The 24,939-nt window shown below is 40.3% G+C and overlaps 1 long non-coding RNA gene across 2 annotated transcripts in view; it reads left to right on the plus strand.

The window, feature by feature from the left end:
* The window catches only part of LOC116153950 (uncharacterized), a 115,541-nt gene that overhangs the window by 2,452 nt on the left and 88,150 nt on the right, over positions 1-24,939 (plus strand). The gene's annotated exons all lie outside the window — the stretch shown is intronic.

Consider the following 24,939-nt stretch of genomic DNA (forward strand, 5'->3'; position numbering starts at 1 on the left):
AGGCAAGTGTGGTGGAAAGGAGTCCGGCTCGATAACACTGAGGGATTTTAGGCCAGATTTTAATTTTTTCTCCCTTATACATCCCCCTTTGAAAGGTAATCACTGTCCCTCCTTTTCTGGCCATTCTCTTGTTTGCTGTTCTTTCAAATTTGACTGTGTAAATAGACATCTATTGACACTATTTTATTTTTATATCAAGCTATTTAAGTATATAGAAGTGGATCCATTCAGTATGTGTTCTTTGTATCTGGCTTCTTTTACCAACACAGTGTTCTTGAGGGTCCTGCATGTCATTGCACACAGCTGTAGTTAATTCATGGTCCCTCCAGGAGAGTATTCAGTTGTCTGAGTAATCAACAGGTATTTATAAATCCACTTGGTTGTAGATGTTTGCTTGTTACCAACTTGGGGATTTTATGAACACATCGGCTCTGAGCATGCTTGTCCACGTCTCCCTGTACTCAAGTACACACATTAACGTGGGATAGATACCTTGGAGTAGAATTGCCGGGTCATGGGATATATTCCTTCAACTTTACCAGATGATGACAAAGTACTTCCATCAAATTACGCTCCCATCAGCTGTGTGTGGGAGGTCTCAGCGCTCCACATGCTCACTGACACTTGGTAATGCTAGTCTTTGCAAGTTTAGCTTTTCTGTTTGTGTGCATCGGTATATAAGTGTGTGTACATGAGTTTTTTTAACTTATTTTTTTAAAAAAATTTTTGTATATATATTTTATTGAGGTATAATCAGTTTACAATGTGTCAGTTTCTGGTGTACAGCATAATGCTTCAGTCATACATGAACATACATATATTCCTCTCCATATTCTTTTTCACCATAAGTTACTACAAGATACACAATATAGTTCTCTGTGCTGTACAGTATGAACTGGTGTGTGTGTATATATATATATATATATGTATCTGCAAATCTCGAACTCCCAGTTTATCCCTTCACACCCCCTTCCCCCTCTGGTAACCATAAGTTTATTCTCTATGCCTGAGAGTCGGTTTCTATTTTGTAAATAAGTTCATTTGTCTTTTTTTTTTTAGATTCCACATGTAAGTGATATATGGTATTTTTCTTCCTCTTTCTGGCTTGCTTCAGTTAGAATGACAATCTCCATGTCCATCCATGTTGCTGCAAATGGCATTATTTTATTCTTCTTATGGCTGAGTAGTAGTCCATTGTATAAATATACCACAACTTCTTTATCCAGTCATCTGTCGATGGACATTTAGGTTGTTTCCTTGTCTTGGCTGTTGTAAATAGTGCTGCTGTGAACTTTGGGGTGCTTGTATAACCTAATTTTTATGAAAAATTTCAAACGTGCAAAGTACAGTATAGAAAACATCCATATACCTGCCTCTAAGCAAATAATGACATATTTTGGCTTAATAAATAATTTAAATGGTTTGCTCTTTTAGCTATCTATTTTTTGTGGAAGTGAATCATATGAAGACAGTCATGATAACACTCACCCTTAAATACTTCAACATGACCCTCTTAAGAAGAGGAATAGCTTACTGTTTAAATACAATAATGCAGAGAATTAACAATAATTACTCAATATCATACAGTATTTAGTCCCTATTCAGACTTCCCCAATTGATCTGAAAATGTTTTTTTTTATAGCTAGTTTTAAAAAATCAGGATCCAGTAACAGTTCACACTTTGCATTTGCTTATTGCGTCTTTAATCTCTTGTTTTGATAACACTGACTTATAAAAAAAAGACCAGGCCAGTTGTCTTGAAGAAGCATCATATTCTGCATTTGTCTCGTTTCCTCATGGTGTCTTGCCTATTCTTCTCTGGTATTTTCTGTAAAGTGGAAGTTAGGTGTAAGGGCTTGATCAGGCTAGACCCATTGTGGTTTTAATTCATATCTGTTAGATTTCTAATGAAACTGAATACCTTTTCATATATCTGTTGGCCTGTTGGATTTCTTCTCTTGTGGTGAACCTTTTCAAGCCTCTTGCCTATTTTTCTCCTCTGTTGTTTCTCTTTCTTATCGATTTGTAGGGGCTCTTTATTCTAGACATACGTTGTGTTGACTGAAAAAAAAATGCATAACCTAAAAGTTGAGAATTATATTTTATGTGGCAGACATATTATAGACTTCAGCCCAGCAGAACGCCTCTCAGATTGCTCTGAGGGACTGTTCCGAAGAGGTAAGGGAGGAGCCAGAATATGTAGGAGTTTTTGCAACAAAAACCAGAACATCAAAAAAATTACTGTTAATTAAAGAAAAACCAGACATCTCAAGTTAATGAATTTAGCACTTTTCTACATATGGGACGATACAAGAGTCTAGGCTCATTGAAATCATTCCTTTGATATACACCTTAACTGTCTAGGGCCATTATCTGTTTTTTTTCCCCATCCTGAACCCCTTCAGAGTGCACAGTTGGGGGCGGGCTGCAGCGACTGATGGCTTGATGGCCACAGCATCCTTTGTTTACTGATATGACAGGCAACATTTTTTGTCCACAGTTGAAAATATCTTCTCCCATTTCGTGGTTTGCCTTTTTTTTTTTTTTACTTTCGTAGGGACAACTTTTAATGAGCTTAAGTTCTTAACTTTAATGTCCAATTTATCAATATATCTGTGACCTTTTTAAAGAAGTTTCCCTAACCTGGGGTCAAAAGGATATTCTTAAAAGATTTTCTCCTCAATTGCGCTTCATCATTGGATCTAAAGTCCTGCGGGAAGTGTTTTTGCTTGCGGGGTGAGGTCCAGGACAGGTCTCATTTCCTCCCCCGACACTGGGTTTATGAAAAAGATGGTCCTTTCTCAAGTTCTCTACGGAGCTACCTCTGTCATGAGCCAAGAGTCCCTCTGTGTGTGGGCTGGGAGAGCTCCCTTCTGTCCCTTGGTCTATTTTTCTATCCTTGCGCCAACACATTGTCTTAGTTCCTGTAGCTTTATACCAACACTTGATATCCAGCTGTTCCACTTCTCCCTCTATTACTTCAAGAATGACTTGGCTAAGATGTTGACATTTTACACAGAACTGTCTCAAATCTGAACTTTCCCTTTTGGAATAAGGATGATAGGGTTATTAGTTTTTCTGGGCTTTGTTCTCGGAAGTCACTTTCGTAAATTCCCACTTGGTCCTTTCCAGGGACTTTGCCATGCGTGGCTTAAATAAAGATCTGGTTTGAGCCACGCAAGTCCAATGTTTGGAATCCCTGTATTTGTTCTACTACTTGGAACAGAATGAAGTATAGAAATTGAATCTGAAATAGCTGGTGAACTTTTTTAGGACAAATCACCTGGTTTTTTGGAAATGGGTGGTTCCCTCCTCTGGGAGCTGCACCCTGGAGAGAGAATAAGGTCTGGAGTCAGGTTTTTAGGTTCAAATCCCAGGTATACCAACTAGTTGTGTGACCTTGGGTAAGTTAGTTAACTTCCCCAGACTCAATTTCCTCATCAGTAAAATGGGATAGTAATAGTATCTACATCATGGGTATTTGTGAGGATTAAATGAGATAATATATGAAAAGTTCCTGGCATAGGGTAAGTGCTTGGGAAACGTTAGCCATTATTGTTCTTGAGAAGAACTCCTCTTGCCTCCCAGGACTTTGAGACTCACCTAGGAGAATGGCAGATCTACGTTCCTCTTGCATTTCTAGATGGAGAGGCTTTACTTGCCACACACTCTGCAAAGGCATTGGCAGGGTAGTCCTAACTTTATCATCTGCCCCTCACAGTACGGAGGGGAAACAGTTGGTTTGTATCCTTGGCTGAAAAGTACCTAATACACTCAACTCTTTCAATTCTTTCACCTTAATGTTTCTGAGATCATAGAAATTACAAGTGGAGAGAGTCAGGGTCACACCCCAGGGTCCTGTTCAACGGCAGTTTTGGATCAGCCTTTCCTTACTTATTAGTGTAGTGGGATATCTATTGCGTTGGGGAGCTCTCCAGGTCAGGGGTGTGTGCAGGCCCTCAAGGAGGGTCAGGGTTGTTAGGGCTGCTATATGTGACAGGGAGAAACATATTGCTTATGTTTGGTTTATTGGGGAACCAGGATGAAAGAGCCCCGTGGAGTGGAGCAATGGGATTATACCTCTAACAGACTGCAGAGCAACTAGAGAGAAAGGACTCCTGAGCACACTGGAGAGGGTGAGGGCCTGCAGGAGTGGAGGGATGTGATCCTGCAGGAGCTGAGGGACCAGGGTGGGGGAATTGCACGGGTGGTCAGGTGGTTGGTGTCAACCTGAAGAGCCGGCCTGCCCCTCCCCCAAACCACGCCAGTTGCTAACAGTGCAGAGAAGTGGCTTTGGCTGTTTTGGCTTCAGGGGCATCCTCTGAAAGGCAGACTACCTCAGAAGCCCTTCTGGAAACAGGGGGAGGTAGTGGTATGGGAGGGACAGTCCTGGGTCCAATTCCTGGGTGGAGCTGGCCAGGGAAGGCTGTCCTTGTTGGTTTGAAATGGAAAGATGTTTGCGGTACACTGAACAGGGGTTGCAGTTACACACTCACACAGTCACGGTGGCACGATTGTTCCTATGGTGTGATCCTATCTAACAATAACTGCATGAGGGGGTACGATATAGCTCAAGTGGTATGGCACATGCTTAGCATACACAAGATCCTGGGTTCAATCCCCAGTACCTCCTCTAAAAATAAATAAGTAAACCTAGTTACCCACCTTTCCCCAAAATGCGGAGGAGGGTAGAGTTCAAGTGGTAGAGCACATGCTTAGCATGCACAAGGTTCTGGGTTCTATCCCCAGTGCCTCCTCTAAAAATAAATAAATAACTAAGCCTAATTACCCCCTTCAAAAAAAAAAAAAAAAAAAGCATGGATGTGTATCTGTCTTAGAAGATCTGAGTGGTTATTTCCATGGCATTAATAAGCTGGGTGGAGTTATTGGTGCTTTTCATGTCCCTCTGTTTCCCGTATTTATATTATGTACCTGCAGATTTTTCTAGTTAAGTGAGTTTTTGTATTACTTTTGTAGTTAGAATAAAAAAAGAAGTTCCTTATTATGTTTAACTTAACTAGTCAGGGATGGGGAGGGAGGTGAATTCGTGAATTCCCACTGGAAGCAGCATGTGTGAGCGAGCCCCACGCGTATTATACATGTGATAAGTATCATACCCTTACACACCCACAACAGGTTCTCCTCCACATGCTGACCACTTGCCAGCTGCTAAAATGTGAGATTCTCTCCAGTTTTAGTGTGAGGGCCAGAAGATCCCCCTGAACCCCACCCCCTTCTACACACACACAAAGGGTCTGGTTAAAGTTGTTTCCATGGCAATGTAGAAAAAAAAATCAGAAGATTATGTCTGTCTGGATTGGGAAAAGATGAGGGCGCATCTTTCTTTTGTCTAATTTTCTTCAGTGTCTGACAGTGATGTTCGTGTAACATTGGCTAGGGTTGCCTTCTGCAGTTTACAGTGGGGGTTGTCAGTGACCCAAGAAAGTTAAATGTTAATTGTCTCAAGTAACAGGAGGAGGGAAGAGCCCGGGGCTGATATGGTGGGTCCAAAGGTCATCAGTGCCCAGTCTCTGTTTCTGCCCTACCACTGAGCTCACAAGGCCATGGCTGGACCTTCAGCCATTGTGTCCCTGTTTCAGCTGGGGTTGGATAGGGGAAGGGGCAGATGCATCTTCCAAGAAACCTCACACCAGCGTTTGCTGGGGACAGCCAATCTGTACAAGAGGCTTGAGCAGTGAGACCCAGGGACCTCCCAATGGGCAGGAATGAGCTTCTTGTAAAAAGCCCATCTTGTAGGACAAATGCTTAGAGTAGAACTGTCATGGAATTTCTCATTTAAACATGGACTCCTTAAAGCATGGAATAAAATCCGTGCTAATATACATTATCCAGGCCTGAAAATAATGATAGTCTCCTTCAAAACCCGGGGGGGGGGGGGGGGGACAGCCTTTAGCTGGGAAGAACCTGCTGACCAGCATTAGGGGAGGCGCGGTGCGGGTGGGGGGCAGTCCACGGAAGGACACACAAGGCTGCTTCAAGAACTGGCCCCACTCTCAGAGATCACAGGGGAAGCTGCCCCTGGGAGGAATTCCCAGGGAGAGTTGGTGTTCATTGGGAAGGTGATTTTCCAGGAGGCTGGTTTGGGTTTTGAGTCAGGAGGAAGAGGAAACGGAGCCCTCTACGCCACCCCACCCCCATCTTATCCCCCGCAATCTAAACTTTGAATTAAGTACATATCACATCAGAGCTGTGATCGCTTTGAGATCAAAGAGGCTCGTGGAGCATTCTAGCTTTGCTTATTCTCTAAACTTCTGCTTTGAAATGAGAGATTCTTCTGGGTGCATCTCTCGCTCTCAAGTCCATCCAGGCCCTGCAGCAGGCTACTGCCCTTCCCTCGGCCCTCTGCTGCCCTCTGCTGGACTGTTGCTGCCGGCACCACTAGAGTATACCCTTAAAGCTTTCTAGGGCTTTTGGCCAATTCTTGATTTTTCATTTTGGTCTAAAGTAGAGAGGCTGACAGGCAAGTCACAGACTTCTGGACTTATAACTGGATACTAAGTAAAATCAATGCTATACTATAGCAACATCACTGTTAACAAGCAACTGATGAAGACAGTTTTTTAACTGAAGACAGCTTTCTAACTGAATTATCAACCAAGAAAGAAAAGACAGTAAATTTCTTGTACTTAAAAAAAAAAAAAAAGCTTACCAATGAATATATTGTACCAGCTTTTGTGCTCATCCCTAAAGGGACACACAGAATGAGTTATGCAGTTTGCACTGAGGTTATAATTGCATAATCCAGGAGGAGGGGAGGTATTTATAAAACGAGACAGATCAAGGATAAATCCCACAGGAGAGTACCAGGTCGTGATGGGGCTCAGATGAGGGAGCACTCAGATTCAGTTAGTAGGGGGGGGTCTTGGGCTGGCAGGAAACTCAGCTAGGCTGTGAGGCGGTGTGAGTGTTCCAGTGATAATGAAAAACAGGAACAAAGTCTCAGTGGAGGGGAGAACAGGAGAATGGGCTGTGTTTGGAATTGGGGAGTAGTTAAGCATGTCCTGAGAACAGAGTGCGTGTAGGGTGGCAGCGGGAAGCTGGGGAAGGCAGGTAGGAATGTAGTTGTTTTTTCCGCCTTTACTACATATTCTGGTACTGTTTGAAGTTCATGGTTAATAAATTGAATTTACTTACTGTCACTCTAACTCTATGTACATACATATACACACACATATGCACAAATCTGAAAGACTTATATATATCTGTACCCATATGTTTGTAAAAGAGTGGATTGAGGTTTTCCTGGGTTTCTTAAGAGACTAATCCTGAGATCTATCAAATAGTTCATCTGGGATTGGATCAGTAAAGACAATGCAGTGAGATAATATGCCCTACTTTTATCTTTTTATTGTGAAATGAAACCAGGTTCAGAAAACTACAAAAGTATAACTTAATTATTACAAGATAAATATCCACCTTGTGTGAACAAAGATCGAAACACAACTGCTTCCCTCCCCCCTGAAAGTAACAGTTGTTCTTTTACTGTGATTTCTTCCTTGTGTTTCTTTCATTTTTTTTCTAGTTTGTTATCCAGGTGTGTAATTCTAGACACTATAGTTTAGTAGTATCTCACCTTTGAAAATTTATTTGGTCTGTCCTTCAAGTCACTTTTAATCGACAACTTCCCCCTCCATCCCTTTCTTTCTTTCTTTTGGTATATATATACTTTTATTGAAGTATAGTCAGTTTACAATGTTGTGTCAGTTTCTGGTGTACAGCATAATGCTTCAGTCATACATGTACATGCATATATTCCTCTTCATATTCCTTTTCACTTTAAGTTACTATAAGATATTGAATATAGTTCCCTGTGCTATACAGTATGAACTTGTTGTTTATCTATTCTATACATAATAGCTAGTATCTGCAAGTCTCAAACTCCCAATTTATCCCTCCCCACCCCCTACCTGCCCATAACCTTAAGTTTGTTTTCTATGTTTGTGAGTCTGTTTCTGTTTTGTAAATAAGTTAGTTGTCTTATTTAAAATTTAGATTCCACAAATAAATGATATCATGGTATTTTTCTTTCTCTTTGTGGCTAACTTCACTTAGAATGACAATCTCCAGGTGCATCCATGTTACTGCAAATGACATTATTTTATTTTTATGGCTGAGTAGTATTCCATTGTCTAAATATACCACAACTTCTTTATCCAGTCACCTGTCAATGGACATTTAGGTTGCTTCCATGTCTTAGCTATTGTACATAGTGCTGCTGTGAACATTGGGGTGCATGTATCTTTTTGATTAAGGTTCCCTCTGGATATGTGCCCAGGAGTGGGATTGCTGAATCATATGGTAAGTCTAGTTTTAGTCTTTTGAGGAATCTCCATACTATTTTCTATAATGGCTGCACCAAACTACATTCCCACCAGCAGTGTAGGAGGGTTCCCTTTTCTCCACACCCTGTCCAGCATTTATCATTTGTGGACTTTTGAACGATGGCCATTCTAACTGGTGTGAGGTCATACCCCATTGTAGTTTTGATTTGCATTTTTCTGATAAGTAGCGATATTGAGCATTTTTTCATGTGCCTATTGACCGTTTGTCTTCATTGGAGAATTGCTTGTTTAGGTCTTCTGCCCATTTTTGGATTGGATTGTTTTTTTATTAAGTTGTATGAACTGTTTATATGTTCTGGAAATTAAGCCTTTGTCAGTCTCATCTTTTGCAAATATCTTTTTTCCCATTCCATAGGTTGTCTTTTTGTTTTGCTTACAGTTTCCTTTGCTGTGCAAAAGCTTATCACTTTAATTAGGTTCCATTTGTTAATTTTTGGTTTTATTTTTGTTGCCTGGGTAGACTGCCCTAGGAGAACATTGCCTCCATCTCTTTGTTTTCCTTAAAATTTATCGGTTGAAGAGCCTGGGCCCCTTGACATGTAGTTTGGATCCTGTGTGCTCAGGAAGTTGAAACATTCTGTCCTGATATGATTTGGGAGGTTAAGGATATTGATTAACTTTAGTCTTTGTAAAAATATGCATTTAAAACATTTGGCATAATCATTAAAAGAAGACAGAGTGAAAGAAATAAATGGACTGTAATCTAGTTAAAAATACAGAATGTCAGACTGGATTAAAAATAAATAAAAATCGTACTGTTAAATGAGACATAAGAACACAAAAATGTGCAAAGGTGAGTAAAGCTTGTTCCTGTGTAATGATTAAAGATCTACTTCACTGGAAAGTTATCTAAACTTACGTGTTCCTGAGCACACAGCATCGCAATACTTAAAGCAAAATGACACATTTACCAGGAGAAAATGACAAATCCATTATTATAGTGCAAGATTTTAACACATCACTTTCAGTAAGGTTTGGATCAAGCAGTCAAAAATCAGTAAGATATATGAGATTTAACAGCACAATTGGCAAGCATTATATAAAGAACACATTTTTTAAAGAACATATAGAATTTGATAAAATTGCCCACATACTAGATCACAAATCTAGCTTTTACAAATTTCAAAGATTCAGTATCATACAGAATACATTCTCTGACAACAATCCAATTGTGAGCTGGAACGCTAAAAAAAATCTGTATCATTAGGCATTCAGTGATTCGAAAATCTCTATTTCAGACAGAAAAGGAATGAATCCTGGGGATTAGGTGATTACAAAGTTGTCGGGAGGGATGGAGAGGTGAACTTGAGGTGGGACTTCCAGAGAAGATTGCCAGGACAGAAGCCCTGAGCGGATCTGCCTTCACCTCTGTCAAGGCAGTAGGCTGGGAAGCAGCAGCCCATACAGGTGGACCCTGGGTGATGGTACTGGGCTTTTGAGTTGGAGATGGACCCTCCAGGCTGCAAGCCAGGGATCAGAAAGCAGCCACTGCTACTGTCACTACTGTCTCCCCAGGGACTGCACATGAGAACCCTGAGTTCAGTGCTCCCATCTTCAAAATGAACTCTCAACACTCAAAAAGATAGAGACTAGACACTGGAATGCTGCGGAGGAAACACCAAACATTCCGTGAACATGTCAGTAGAATGATGATGTTTACTATTTTTTTTAAATCACCCCCTCAGCTTTAAGATATAATTCACATGTAACAATGTATAAGTTTAAGATGTACAACGTGTGGATTTGTGTCATTTGTGTATTGCAAATGGTTACCACCATAGCTTTAGCTAACACCTGCATCACATCACATAATTACCATTTCTTTTTCATAGTGAGATCATTTAAGATCTACTCTTTTTTAGCAACTTTCCAGTATATAATATTATTAAATATAATCACCATTCTGTACATCATATCCCTAGAAGTTATTCATCTTACAACTGGAAGTTTGTACTCTTTGACCAGCATCTCCCCATTCCCTGCCCCTTACCCAGCCTCTGGGAGCCATCATTCTACTGTTTCTATGAGCTTAGCTTTTTTAGGTTCCACATATAGGTGAGTATTTGTGTTTGCATGACTTCTTTTCACTTAGGATAACACTCTCAAGGTCCATCCATGTTGTTGTAAATGTGGGATTTCTTGCTTTTTTATGGCTGAATAATATTCCATCGTGTCTCTATATACCCACATCTTCTTTATCCATTCAGCCACTGATGGACACTTAGGCTATTTCCATATCTTGGCTATTGTGAATATGACATGATATCAGTTGTAATCATATATAAGTTTAATTTTCTCTTTAATTTATAATTTTGAGCCCCCTCTCTATTTTTCTTGGTTAGTCTAGCTAAACATTTTGTCTGTTTTGTTTATATTTAAAAAACCAAGCTTTTCATTTCACTGATCTTTTCTATTGTCATGTAGTCTCTATTTTGTCTATTTCTGCTTTGATCTTTGCTATTTCCTTTCTTTTACTAACTTTGGGCCTAGTTTGGTTTTTTTCTAGTTTGAGGTGTAAAGTTAGGTTGTTCATCTGAAATACTGCTTGTTTCTTAGTTTAGGTGTTTATCACTATAAACTTCCCTCTTAAAACTGCTTTTGCTGCATCCCATATGTTTTGGTATGTTGTGTTTCCATTTTCATTTGTCTCATGATTTTTTTTGATTTCTTCTTTGACCTGTTGGCTATTCAGGAACATGTTGTTTAATCTCCACCTATTTGTAAATTTTCCGGTTTTCTTCTTCTTAATTGATTTCTAGTTTCATATCTTTGCAGTCAGAAAAAGTGCTTGATATGATTTCAATATCTTCAATTTATTAGGACTTCTTCGAGCCTAACATATTTTCTACCCTGCAGAATATTCCACGTACACTTGACAAGAATATGTATTCTGCTGCTGTTAGAATGGACTATTCTATAAATGTCAAGCACACCTGGTTTAATGTGTTGTTTAAGTCCAGTATTTCCTTACTGAATTTCTGTCTGGATAATCTATTGTTGAAAGTGGGATATTGAGGTCCCCCAGTACTAGTGTACTGATGTCTAGTTCTCCCTTCAGATCTGTAAATATTTGCTTTATACATTCTTTGCTCCTAAATTGGGTGCATAAATATGTATAAATATGATATCCCCTTGATGAATTGAGCCCTTTTATCATTTTGTAATGACCTTCTTTGTCTCTTGTTACAGCTGTTGGGTTAAAGTCTGTTTTGTCTGATACAGGTACTGCTACACTAGGTTTCTTTTGGTTTCCATTTTCAGGAAATATGTTTTACCATCCCTTCACTCTTGGTGGTATGTGTGTTCTTAAAGGTGAAGTGAATCTTTTCTAGGCAGCAGAAATTGGGTCTTTTTTTTTTTTTTTTAAATCCATTCAGCCATTTTATGTCTTTTGATTAGAGAATTCAGTCCGTTTATATTTAAAATAATCATTGATAGTGATGGACTTACTATTGCCATTTTGTTAATTGAATTCTTGTTTTGCAATTCTTCATTTGTTGCACTCTTCTTTTGTTATTTGATGATTTTTCTGTAGTGGTATGCTTAGATTCCTTTCTGTTTATCTCTTGTATGTCTACTATAGGATTTTGCTTTGTAGTTACCATGATGTTTACATAAAATATCTTACATTTATTATAGCCTGTCTTAATCTGATAACAACTTAAGTTTGAAGACGTACAAAAGATCCACATTTTCACTCTCCATCTCCCCTACCTTTTATATTTTTGATGTCATAATTTGCATCTTTTTACTTTGGGTATATTATAATTGTAGTTATTTTTAATACTTTGTCTTCACACTAGAGTTGTAAGTAATTGACTCACCACCACCACTACATTAGAACATTCTGCGTTTAATTATTCATTTACCTTTTCATACTTTGATATGTTTCCCTGTTACCAGTTAGTGTCCTTTGATTTCAGTTTGAAGTCTTCCCTTTAACATTTTTTTTTGTCAGGATAGTCTAGTGGTGATGAACTCCTTCAGCTTTTGCTTGTCTATAAAAATCTTTGTCTCTCCTTCAATTCTGAAGGACAGCTTTGCTGGGCAGAACATTCTTGGTTGGCAGTTTTTTCCTTTCAGCACTTAGAGTGTATCATCCCACTTCCTCTGGCCTGCAACTTTTGTGATGGAAAATCAGCTTATAGTCTTTTGGTGGTTTCCTTGTATGCTACAATTTGTTTTTCTCTTGCTGCTTTTAAGATTCTCTCCTTTAACTTTTGACAATTTAATTATACTGTGTCTCAGGGTGTGTCTCTTTAGATTGATCTTACTGGTACTACTTGGACTTCCTGAATCTGGATGTCTCTTTCTTTCCCTAGGTAAGGCTACTCTTTCAGCCATTATTTCATTGAATAATCTTTCTGCCCCTCTTTCTTTCATTTCTCTTTCTGGGGTCCCTATGATACATATTGATCCTTTTGATGGTGTCCCATAAGCCCCTAAGCTGTCTTCACTCTTTTTCATTTTTTAATTTTGCTCTTATTGGATGGATTCTGCTGCCTTGTCTTTGTTTGCTGACCCTTCTTTCTGTTTAGTCTGTTGTTGAGCCCTTCTGTTAAAATTTTTGGTTCAGTTCTTTTATTCTTTAGCTCTGTGATTTCTGTTTGGTACGTTGAGCATATTTTTTCTTTGTTGAAATTCTCACTTTGTTCATACATTGTTCTGACTTCAGTGAGCATCTTTATGGCTGTTATTTTGAACTCTTTATCAGGTAAATCACTTATCTCCATTTCATTAAGATCGGCTTCAGGACTTTCATCTTGTTCTTTTGTTTGGAACATACTCCTCTGTTTCTTCATTTTCCTGGACTCTTCGTATTGGTTTCTATGTATTAGATGAAATAGCCACCTCTCCCAGTCTTGATAGAGTGGTCTTGTGTAGGAGATAAACCTTGTCAAGCAGCTGGCCTATGCCCCGGTTACCTCTCAGACCTTTGTGATTGTCCGAGTTGCCTTCTTTGTTCCTAGTGGCTCCTGGTAGTTGAGGGTGTGTCAAGACCCATCAGTGTTCTAAAGGGGAGGGTTGCAGCACCTAGATGCTGGCCAGTTGGAAGCTGGACCTTTAGGCAGCAGCTTGGAAAATACGTAGTTTGGCCCCTTGCAGGGAGAAACTGTGAGGCAGGCGTTTTTTGCCAGCTCTCTTTGCTCTGGGCCTGGGTGTACAGCTGTGGGAGGGTGCTTCTGAGCCCATTAAAAATGTCTTGCTTGCTACAGTTCTGAGGGACTCCTGAATTAACCCCCGTTGCTGTCAGAGCCAGGTGATCTAGGGGGCTGTTCCTCAGGCAGCAGCAGTAAAAATTGAGGCAGGTCTGCTAGCTCCTTCCAGAGAGCTACTGGTGACCTGGAGTGGGCTAAAGAGAAAAGGCAGAGGAGATTCCACAGGCATCCCTCATCACTGCAGAGAATCCCAGCCCCCAGATGTGTGCTAAATCAGAAGTCTGACCCTTAGGCAGCAGGTTTTGAAGTATGCACATTAGACCCCTTTCAGGGAAAGACTGGGAGATTGGCATTGCTGCCAGCGTTCTCGGCCCTGAGCCCTGGGGTGATGGCCATGGGGAGTGCTTGTGCCTGTTAATAACTGCTGCTTTGCTTGCTGTAGTCTTGTGGGTCTCATCCATGCAAGCCCTGTTTATATGTGGGTTCCCAACTTGACTCCTCAGGGAGAAGCTGGGAGGGAGTTGGGGGTTCCCGCCAACAGTTATTGCACTGTGCTGGAGCAGGGTTTGCAATGGGAGTGTGTCTCAGCCTTTTGGACCCGTTCTGATGTGGGTATTTTCTTGTTTGCCCAATGTGTAGGAGTTGCTTAGGTAGTATTTGGATTTTTTCAGAGGGAATTGCTTCATGTGTCCCTGGGAGGCAGGGAGGTCAGGGTCTTCCTGTGTCGCCATCTTTAAGGATTGCCCCAATGATGTTTACTTCTTTTCCTTTTTTTTTTCAAATCCTATGTAAGTGCATCCAGGGGAGGAACTTAATTCACATTCAGGGAGTCCAAATATGAAGTCTGGGAGTCTGACATAGGAAGCTTTCTCTTTTCAGGCTCTGAAGGATTGGAAGGCAGTTAGGAGGAGGTTTGGCATGGATGATAAATGCCCGTTTACCAAATCCACTACCACTCATGAGTCAGAGGAAAAAAATCATAATGTAAATTTAAAATGATTCAGAATTGAAGAATAAAACACTGTGTATTCAAACTTGTGAGGGACAGTTTAAATTACACACAGAAATCAATAGCTTAAATGTTTATATCAGAAAAGGATCAACAGTGATGTGCTAAGATTCCGACTTCAAAAATGTAAGAAAAAAACCTCGTATATCATACTCAATGGAAAATAAGTTTAGAAATGATAAGAGCATAATTATTGACACAGCAAATAAAGATACCGTAGAGGAGATATAACCAAGAACTGGTTCACAGCAATAAAATAGACTTCAGGCAAAATGGTCCCATACAAAAAAGATATAAATAATCAATAAGAATGAACAAGGAACTCAAACTGCAAATGTGAAGACATTGTGATAATAGAAGGATATTATGACTTTTTGTCATTACATTTGAAGACCTGGTTTAAAGACCACATTCATAGAAAAATAGAATTTACCTAAACTGACTCACGAATAAATAGAAAAATGAATACTCTTATGATCCTTAAACAAATTAAATAAGTGGTTAATGTCATCCCTCAAAGAAAACACCAAGTTCAGAAGGTTTTATAGGTGCCTTCTGTCAAACTTTCAAAGACTAGATAATTCTGAAGATAAGCAAGCCCTTCCAGGGAACTTACTTCAATAAGAGCTCAATTTTTAATATAACTATCCCTATTTTTAAATGTTGGCAACTACTGAAACATTTTTGTCAGTGCAGGCAAAACAAAATATGTGTGTAGGCTGGTTTCAGCCCATAGTCTGCCAGTTTGCAACCCTTGATCTAAACTTTACAGAGCTGATCCAAGTCATAGTGCAATTAGATCAAACAATTTAGGTCTAACATTAAGGAAACTTGCTGATGGAATTAGGAGACGCTGACAGAATTTTCACTGGTTGTGGTGGAAATAGCCTCCGAAGACTAAAAGGCACAGCTAACTGTAATATTTCTAATAAGACTTGGAGGCAGAGGGATGGACTAGATGGCCTTTCTGGGTTGTCTCATGGGTTTTTTAGCCTTTCTAATAAATTCAGTTTCCTTAATGCTTTCCTTCTGTGTTACTACCTGACCCAGTAATCAACCCAGTGTCAACCCATGTAGACAATCTGGCTTAAGGCAAAAAAGCATTACAATATTTAGGTTTAATTTAGGGCCTAGAATTTTCTACATCATTCAATTATTTGCACTTCTTTTATTAGGGGAGGTAATATAGTGATTAATAGCATGGACTTGAGGGCCATACTATTTTAGTTCAAATTCTCGCTCTACCACTTCATACTGAAGTGACCTCTCTATACCTTGGTTTCCTCACCAGTAAAATGGGAATAAGACAGACAAGCATCCCCATTCTTAGAGCATTCACATTCTAGTTGTGGGAGGCAGTAAAAAAGACTCATTAATCTATGTTTGTATTCCCCATTTCCACATCCTTGAATCTGGACTTGGTCATGTAATTTGACTTGGCTAATGGAATGAGGCAGAAGTGATGGTGCTTCAGTTCCAAGCCTGGGCCTCAAGAGTTTTTGTCTGTTTTCACTAGCCTTCTTGTACTTCTGCTACCTCCATGAAAGAGACATGCCCAGACTGGCTTGCTAATCCCAGGAGGAGGATAAAAAGATAGGGGCATCTGACCTAAATTCAGCCTAAATTATTTAATCCCCAGCTAGCTACAGTGTGTCAGTGAACCCAGCTGAGCCTAGCTGAACTGTCCTGGCAAGCCTGCCCTAAATGAGCCAACTCCCCAGCAGACTGGCAGATAAGTGAGAATTAACAAATTTTTGTTTGTTTGTTTGTTTGTTTTAAGGTACTGTATTTTGGGTGTTTTGTTACATGGCAATAGCTGACAGATAAAAATATTTATCAAGTTCTACTCCAGGGCCTTTTTGTCAAGACTCAATTTAAATGATTTAATTTAAAATGTAATGGAAATTTGATGTAGTGTCATAAATATTAATAAAATCTCATTTTATGTGAAAAATTGGAAGTAAAAATTTCAGTCATCTTTATCTCCTCCACCACGCATCAACCAAATTTTGTTAAGAATTGTGTAACTTCAAGATTGGCTGGTTGAGTGCATTGTAAACTGTGCCAGTTAACCACATCCTTTAAAACCATTGTTCTCAACAAATGTTTCCAGCATACAGAGGGTTAAGCACATTCGATAGATGCAGTAAATCAGGAGACAACAGAAATGCTTGATATTCTTTGGATCAACCTTGAATTATTGAGTCTTCCATAATCTGAGGTCTCTATTGAATCCTCATGCAAAATGGAACTACCCTGGACTATCATTATGTCCATTTAACAAATGAGGAAACTAAGGTGTAGAGAGGCTAAGATCACACAGCGAGGGACTCCTGACTTCTAGGGTGATGAGTAATGCAGGAAGTTAGAGGAATCCTAAGTGCCTAAAATGTTTTTTCTCTACCACAGGACACAGTTGAGGAAAGTAGTCACTACAGGTGGTTGAAGTCAGTTCTTCACTCAGCCTCGGAGGGGCAGCCCGGGTTTACGGGGCATGTGCCCTCTGCTCCCTGTACTCAAAGTTCTGAATTTCTAGTGATTCATGACCTTGGTTTCGCTATTCTCCACTGCCCTAGATATTTTCAACCCTACACTTAACATTTCTAGTAACACGTTGTTCTCTGGTCCCTGCATCCATACCTTTTAAGTGTTTCCTACATTACCAATTTTCTTTGCTGCTTTGGATTAAGCGTTTATAATTCCACAGCTCTGTCTTCATCAGTTCTTCGGAATAAGGCTGTCACCTCTGTTCCTTGGCTCCTATAAACTGGGCCTAAATAGATATTGGGTCATTCCTACCCCCTTCGCTGCTTTCTTGGCTCTGCAATAAATTCCTGGCCCTTTGTTGCCCTCTAGTGGCCTCCTGATTTACTGCATCTATATAATATGCTTAACCCTCTCTGCATGCCATAGCAGTTGTTGAGACCATTGGTTTTAAAGGATGTGGTTAATGATTGCATTTCATCTCTGGCTGGATTCATAATACTAAATTATGTGTTTAAGGAATGCACAGACATTTAAATTAAATATTTGAAGCAAATTAATGAAAATTACTTCAGAGAACCAAAGGAAAGGTCTTCTCTAACGTTTTGACCTCCAGTTGATACCTCTTCTAACAGAGATTTTTCCTCTCAGTGTTGATGAGAAGTCAACGAATAAGTCAGTCAACAAACATTTACTGAACACTTACCAAGTACTGCACACTCTTCTAGAGACTAGGATCTAGCTGGAGGAAAATGTCCTCCACTGTATTTCAAAAACAGTTCTGCTATTATCGTTATTAAAAACAAGACAAACACACCTCCACACAAACAACTCACATGACTTATGTGAGGAGGAAAACTTCGTGTTGCACTTTCTAATCCCTAATGAGTTGATGCTGCCTTTATAAGGCTGGGTTGGTTAATTGTAATTAGATCAAACAAGACTTAGGTAATGGAATAAATAATACAAGACTTCTGGTAAGCCAAATTGTCCATAACAAATGTACAGTGAGTAACTTCAATTTTCTACAGCAAAAAGTAAAACAAGTATCATAGTGGTCTCTAGGTTATAGGTTACATAACAATAAATCATTGCAGATAAAATAGGATTTCATGAAAATGCCTATGGCAAACAACCCAGTTTGATGATTTGGCTTGAAAGTCCTTCCCTCCAGCTTGGCTAAGATTTGTATTTTTTGGTGTCTGCAAGACTAGCTCTGGGCTTGTACCCTCAAAGCATTTGTGATAATAGTATTTTCATCTTCTTTAAGTTCTTTAACCATTTTTGGAACATGGAGCTTCTGATTTCAACTATCATCATAACCAATGTTGAATCAAGGCTCTTAAGTTTATAATTTTCTGTTTTTATGCAAATATTTAACACTGACGGCCAAGGTTGCTGACCTAAAGAAGCTTACGTCCTGGCCTGAAGCTTAAGATTCATTTGATTCATGATCAATACTCCCCTGCCCTTCCCTGTTAAGGAGGAACACTTCCTCAGGCTGGAAAGCTTTTCATCATCTCTTTAATGTGGAAAGCCTTTCTCGCTTCCCTTCTCCTTTAGACCATCTTACATCTGCTCCTTAACTCTGGCAGTGAGCCTCCTCCACCTGTCTACTGACACCACCTTTGCTAAGGCTGACAGCAAACGTGGAATCCCAACAACTCTTTCAGCTCAGTTTCACTGGGCCCCCCAACTGCATTTTTGCATAGTTGTATTTTCCCCCCCAGAAGCAGCTCCTTTGGCCTCTGTGACATAACCTCTGCCCCTCACCATTCTCCAACTGCCTCTCCCACCCCTCTGTCTTCCTCAGTGTGGGCGTTCCTCCAGGTTCCATCCTTTCCCAACTTCTCAGTCTACACACAGCCTGGAGCCATGGCGTCCCCTCCCAACACCTGGCTGAGGCCTACATGCTCAGGCCCCCAAGTCTACACCTTCAGCCTGGACCTTTGTCACCACCCGTTTGTGGCTGATTCACTAGACTGTGGACTTGAGGCAAGGACCATATATTATTCATGTTTGCCTCCCTAGGACCTAGCAGGGGCTTAATATATGTCTGAACAAATGAATAAATTAGTCAGTGCTTACTAATGAGACTGAAGTTACATATTATTAAGTTGGAATGCTCAACCCTGTATGAAGTGCTTTATACAGAGTGGAAAATAAAGCAGTTCCTGCCAAAGTGACTTTCAGTCATCCCATTTAATTATTCATCATAGAAGGGAAGTCCTAAATGTGAGAAAAATGAAGACAAACAAAAAACCCAACAGATCAAAGCTATTTCACATGGAGATCAGAATAAACACTGGAAATTTTCATTAGAAACTCTTTGAAACCACCCTCTGCCATCTTCCATTCTGGGCGATTCTGAAAAAAAATTTTTACTTTAGTGGTTTGATGAATAAAGGCAAAGAAAAGTAGAATTTCTTTAGACGTTTTTTCTGTTCTTTCAGTTAAAGTTGATGACAACTTCAAGTTTTCTTCGACTGACAAATATAAAATTGGATGGCATTTATTTGTTGTGCAACTAATAAACTATTTCATCTGTTTTGAATATATTTTCCCCTTGAAGTCTGAATACATGCCTAGGCTCTGTCTAAACACAAATTGTTTGAACAAAGAGGAAAAAGATCTAATTTAAGAAATCATTGTCTCTGAACGTCACTCAGAGCTAGTTTGTTTGAATTCTTTCTCTTTTTTTTTTTTTTTTTCACTTTTCCCACACAATTGTTTGGTACCATAAAAAACATGGCAACTTAACTGAGTTAATGCAGTATCATTTAGGTAATAAAGTTCTCTTAGGCTGTATAATAAATCAATTAGAATTCTACTCTGCTGCTGCTTTTTTGAGCTTTCTCGGTATTCTAATTCCAATTTTAACTCTTAACTCTTTAAGCAAGAGGTCATGGGGTACTGTAGAAATCCTTCAGTGACTGGAAAATCTGAAATTCTATGAGGAAGTTGGTAGCAGCACGGGCTGCCTTTCTTGGAGGCTAGGGGAAATGTCAGAAGTGAAGAGGGAGGGTGTCAGGTGAACTAGCGATGCCCGAGGGAGAGGAGAAGGCTCTAGAGGCTACAGGAAGGAGCAACGGGCCTGGGAGTTGCTGTGAGAGGAGCAACTTCATTCTGACTTTGAAGCACGGTTCTCAGGCCGTGGGCCCCCCAGCAGCAGTGCCATCTGGAGCTTGCTCCAAATGCATATTCTAGGCCCTTACCGCAGACCAATTTGATCAGAAACCCTGGGGTTGGGGCCCAGCCATCTGGATTTTAACAAGCCACCCAGATGATTCTGAAGCACACTCAGGTTTGACAACCCCCTGATTTAGAGGGAAGTGGAACACCACTGAGCATGTGAAATGTTCCGTTAAAAACATCATGACTGACATTTTTCTTAAAAAAAAAATGTATTTTACACAGATGATATATTTTCTAAAGCAAACCAACTTATCTTTTTTTTCCCATCATGGCTGAGTGTCTGGGAGACAAGTGACATCGTCTACCAGGATTGGGTGCTAAATTGGGTGCTAAGGACGGGGGAGAGGGAAGCTTCTCGTGTCTCAGTATTGTCTACAGCACAGTTGATTAGCCAGGGAAACATGATAGCTTGTCTTTCTGCTGAAATTATGCAAGTCATTATCAAATTTTCACATCACTTGTATATAGATATTATTTTCTTTCAATTGGCACTCAAACAAACAAAAACCCCCAAAGTTTGGGTAGTAATTTTATCGTTTGCCATGAACTGAGCTTAACTTATTTTTATTTTAACTTTCCATTTTTTTCAAGCCTTTCCTTCTGGTTGGAGTGTTAATAGGATGTCAAACTAATTGCACTCCTCATGGTCTAATTCTATTCACTGTCATTTTTGGCAGGGAAGTTCTGAGTTTGGCATGCTCTTGCACTGACACAGGCGTGCTAAATTAGCTGAGCAGAATCTCAGAATGCTAGAATAAATCCAGGCAGAATAAATCCAAAAATATCAAGGAGCATACAGGACATTTAAGGATTCTGGTTGGCTTATGTGTCCACTCCAGGGAAGGCTAGTTTTGTTGATCTCACCCTTGCCACGCTGGTTTTACTGATGATGGTGTTTGCTTTCAGTGTTTTTATTAATGTATTAGTGAAGGACTCCTTGGACTACACATGACATGAGTGAAACCCAACTCAAGCTGATTTCACTAAAGAGAAACTGCATTACCTCTTGTAACTGAAAAGACCAGAAAATATCTGGCTTCAGGCATAGCTGGCTCCAGGGGCTCAAATGGCGTTGTGTCAGGCAGTCTCTAAAGTGGTTCCCAGTGATTCCTGCCTCCTGGTATTTGTGCCCTATGTAATCCCCTTCCCTTGAGTGTAGGTTGGACCTAGAGACTTGCTTCTAACAAATAGAATATGGCAAAGTGATGGGATGACATTTCCAAGATGAGGGCACAGAAGGACTGACTTCTGTCTTGTTTGCCATTGCTCACTTGCGCTTTCCCAGTGCACTCCATCTGGGAGAATCAGGCTGCCATGTTTTGAGTAGCCTCGAGGAGAGGCCCAAGTAGCAAGAAATGGGTGTTTCCAGCCCTCAGCCAGCAAGAACCTGAAGCCGGCCAGTGGCCTTGTGAGTGAGCTTGGAAGCAGGTCCTCTGAGACCTGTGGACAGCCATGTGAGTGTGGCTCTTTCCCCATGGGGCCTGGAGAAGACTGTAGTCCTGGTTAGAGTCTTGACTACAGACCTGTGAGAGGCGCTGAGTTGAAACCAACCAGCTAAATGCCCCTGTGTTCATGACTCACAGCTCCTGTGAGATAATCAAGGTGCATTGGGGTAATTTGTTACACAGCAGTAGGTGACAAGCACAGATATCACTCACTCTGGGATTCCCTTCCAGCCCTCAGCAAGGCTTTCCTCTGTGTGGCCTTTATTACTAGGCAGGCTAGTAGCTCCAGGCTCATAGCCCAGCTCCTCAAGGAGGAAGTGGCTTTCTCCTTTTTAGGGGATAAAGAAAAATTCCTCGGCTTTGGTCTCACGAAACTGATTTGTGTCACTTCTTGCTGGAGTACGAGCATTAATTTTTCTTGTGGGGCTTCCTCTAGTGGTGGAAACATCTGAGTGGTAATTGTAATTGGAGAGTTTAAATCTGCGCTTTGAGCCTCTCTGAGTTCTAGCTTAGGCCAAAGTGATCCTAGAGTTATGTCTGCTTGTTCTTGATCGTAGGCGAACCTTGCCTGAAGTCTAGCTGGTGGGACAGAAAGGGTGCAGATGACTTAGATGAGGCAGTGGTGAGTGTCTGCAAGATGTCAGTTTACTTATTATTTTTTAATGGAGGTACTGATGATTGAACCCAGGACCTCGTGCATGCTTAGCTCTACCTTCCCCCTGGTTTGCGTATTGACTGTGATCTGTGACTAGTCATATGTGACTATTAAAAGGGTCATAGTTTTCATTTTTATTTTCTGTCTTTGTGACCAGCTGTTGATTAGTTTATCGCGGCCTCTTGGGCTGGGTGATTGGTTCAGCACCTGAAATTGTACCATAGAGGCGTGTGCTGCGTGTTGAGCACGTCTGCTGCAGGAGTTATGCTCCCCATGTCCTCACTGCTGGAACGTGTTTCCATATTTATTGACAGTTTGGGCTATGGGTTTCTTTGCCAATCTGTGTTCTTTGATCATTTTTCTGAACTTTGCTTTTTAAAATTTAATAATAAATCTTAGCCCTTTCTATACATGTGTATGTGGAGAGTGTTTGTGATTTGTTTCTTAACAATTGCAGAACGTCCCATTTTATGCATCTAGCATGATTTATTTAACCACATTCTTCTGGTATTTATGTTATTTTCCATTTTTTAATGTCCTAATGTCAACACTGCTTTCCTTGATGTGATTTGGCTAGTATGTTCCGACAAGTCTAGGAGAGAAACTGTGGATAAAAAACGTGTGCATTTTATATTTCAGTGAATATTATTAAACAACTTACCAAAAATGTTGCTCCAGTTTACACTCTTCCCCTAACAAGTCTATCTACCACTGTGCTCAGGAAGATGCCCTCTGTACTCTTTAGCTGACTAGGCCCTTTGTACAACAAGCCAGAGCATTGTCACCACTTCTGTCTCTCCCTTTATCATTACCTGAGTGCTCGCCAGCTGAGATCATCCTTTCATGCCCAGCTTTCCATGTCTAGTTGTTTTTGTTTAGCAAATATTTACTCTCCCTTCATTCCTACCCTCTCCCCACACACACCTTCATGGAAAGAGTGTATTTTCTTATCCCAGTGATGTTGGGTAGGTCATATGACTTGCTTTGGACAATGGAATGTGAGTGAATGAGACATGAACAGAGGTTTTCTTGTTTTCTTTTTCTTTTAGTTTTTTGAAATTGAGTGTAATTGACATACAGCATTGTGTTTAAGGTGTATACATTTATATATTGCAGTATGATTACCAGGTATCTCTAGGTAGCACCTCAATCTCGTGACGTAATTTTCATTTCTTTTTTGTGGTGAGAACAATTAGGATCTAGTCTCTTAGGAGCTCTGAAGTTTATAGTACAGTATTGTTGACTGTAATTCTCGTGCTGTGCATTAGACCTCCAGGACTTATTTAACCTACTAGTTGCAAGTTTGAACCCATAAACAACATCTCTTCTAGTCCCGCCCCCGCCCCCAGCCCCCGGTGACCACCTGTTTTGTGCTGGTCTCAGCCTGTCAGTCATCAAAGGTGTGGCTGGACTTAGCCCCTTGTGGTTCTTATGACTTCAAGATGCCCTTCAGCAATAACCATAAGGAAACAAAACCAAAAAGGTTTTATTACTTACAGGTCCTGGAAATTGCGTACACACCTGGGGCCACAGAGTAGGGTTGTGGGTGGTGAGAGACAGCACACTCACGGGACTGGGGTCCTGCTTTTTTGGAGGTTGAGGGTGGGGACCTAGGGTGTCTCTGGCTCAGTCTTTATTGGTGAATTTAAAATATAAGAATGGCAATTTAGCACGGGGTGAGAAAAAACAAGGGGCCCGAATGGTCAGTTATCAAAATCAACCAAGATCTCTAAACAAAGGAGTCTCAGTGGGAGGAGTGAGGTGGCCAGGCTCTTTCTCTAGTTATGGGGCTAGTAATGTGTTTATTGGAGATAACCCTCTTTGAAGTCCATGTGTCGGCAATCAAAGCTTAAGTCAGGTACTTGCATTACAAAAAAGAAGAAAACACTCTCAGGGCTTATAGCAATCACCACTTTACTCTCTGTTTCTATGAGTTCAGCTTTTTGAGGTTCCACATATAAGTGAGATCATGCAGTATTTGTCTTTGTCTGACTTATTTCACTCAGCTTTCAATGCCCTCCGTCTCTCTCCGTGTTGTTGCAAATGACAGGTTTTCCTTCTTTGTTGTGACTGAATAATATTCCAATATATATGCACACAGATACACACACATATACACACACACACATAACATCTTCTTTGTCCATTTAGCTATTGATGGACCCTTCGGTTGTTTCTCTATCTTGACTATCATGAATAATGTAGTGAACACGGGTGTGCAGCTATCTCTTCAAGACCCTGTTTTCATTTCCTTTGGATAAATACCCACAGTGGGATTTGCTGGATCATATGGTAAGTCTACTTTTAATTTTTTGAGGAACCTCCCTACTGTTTCCCATAGTGGCTGAGCCAATTTACTTTCCCATCAACAGTGTTGCAGGTGTTCCGTTTTCTTCACATCCTTGCTGACATACCTTTATCCCTGGTCTTCTCAGTGACAGCCATGCTAACAGGTGTGAAGTGATGTTTCATTGTGGTTTTGATTTGTCTTTCTCTAATGGTTGGTGCCGTTGAGCACCTTTTCATGGACCTGTTGGCCATTTGTATATATTCTTTGGAAAAATGTCTATTCAATTCCTTTGTCCATTTCTTAATGGGATTGTTTGTTTTTTGTTACTGGCTTATATGA

Source organism: Camelus dromedarius, chromosome 7 (genome assembly GCF_036321535.1).
Source record: "Camelus dromedarius isolate mCamDro1 chromosome 7, mCamDro1.pat, whole genome shotgun sequence".
NCBI classification, from domain to species: Eukaryota; Metazoa; Chordata; class Mammalia; order Artiodactyla; family Camelidae; genus Camelus; species Camelus dromedarius.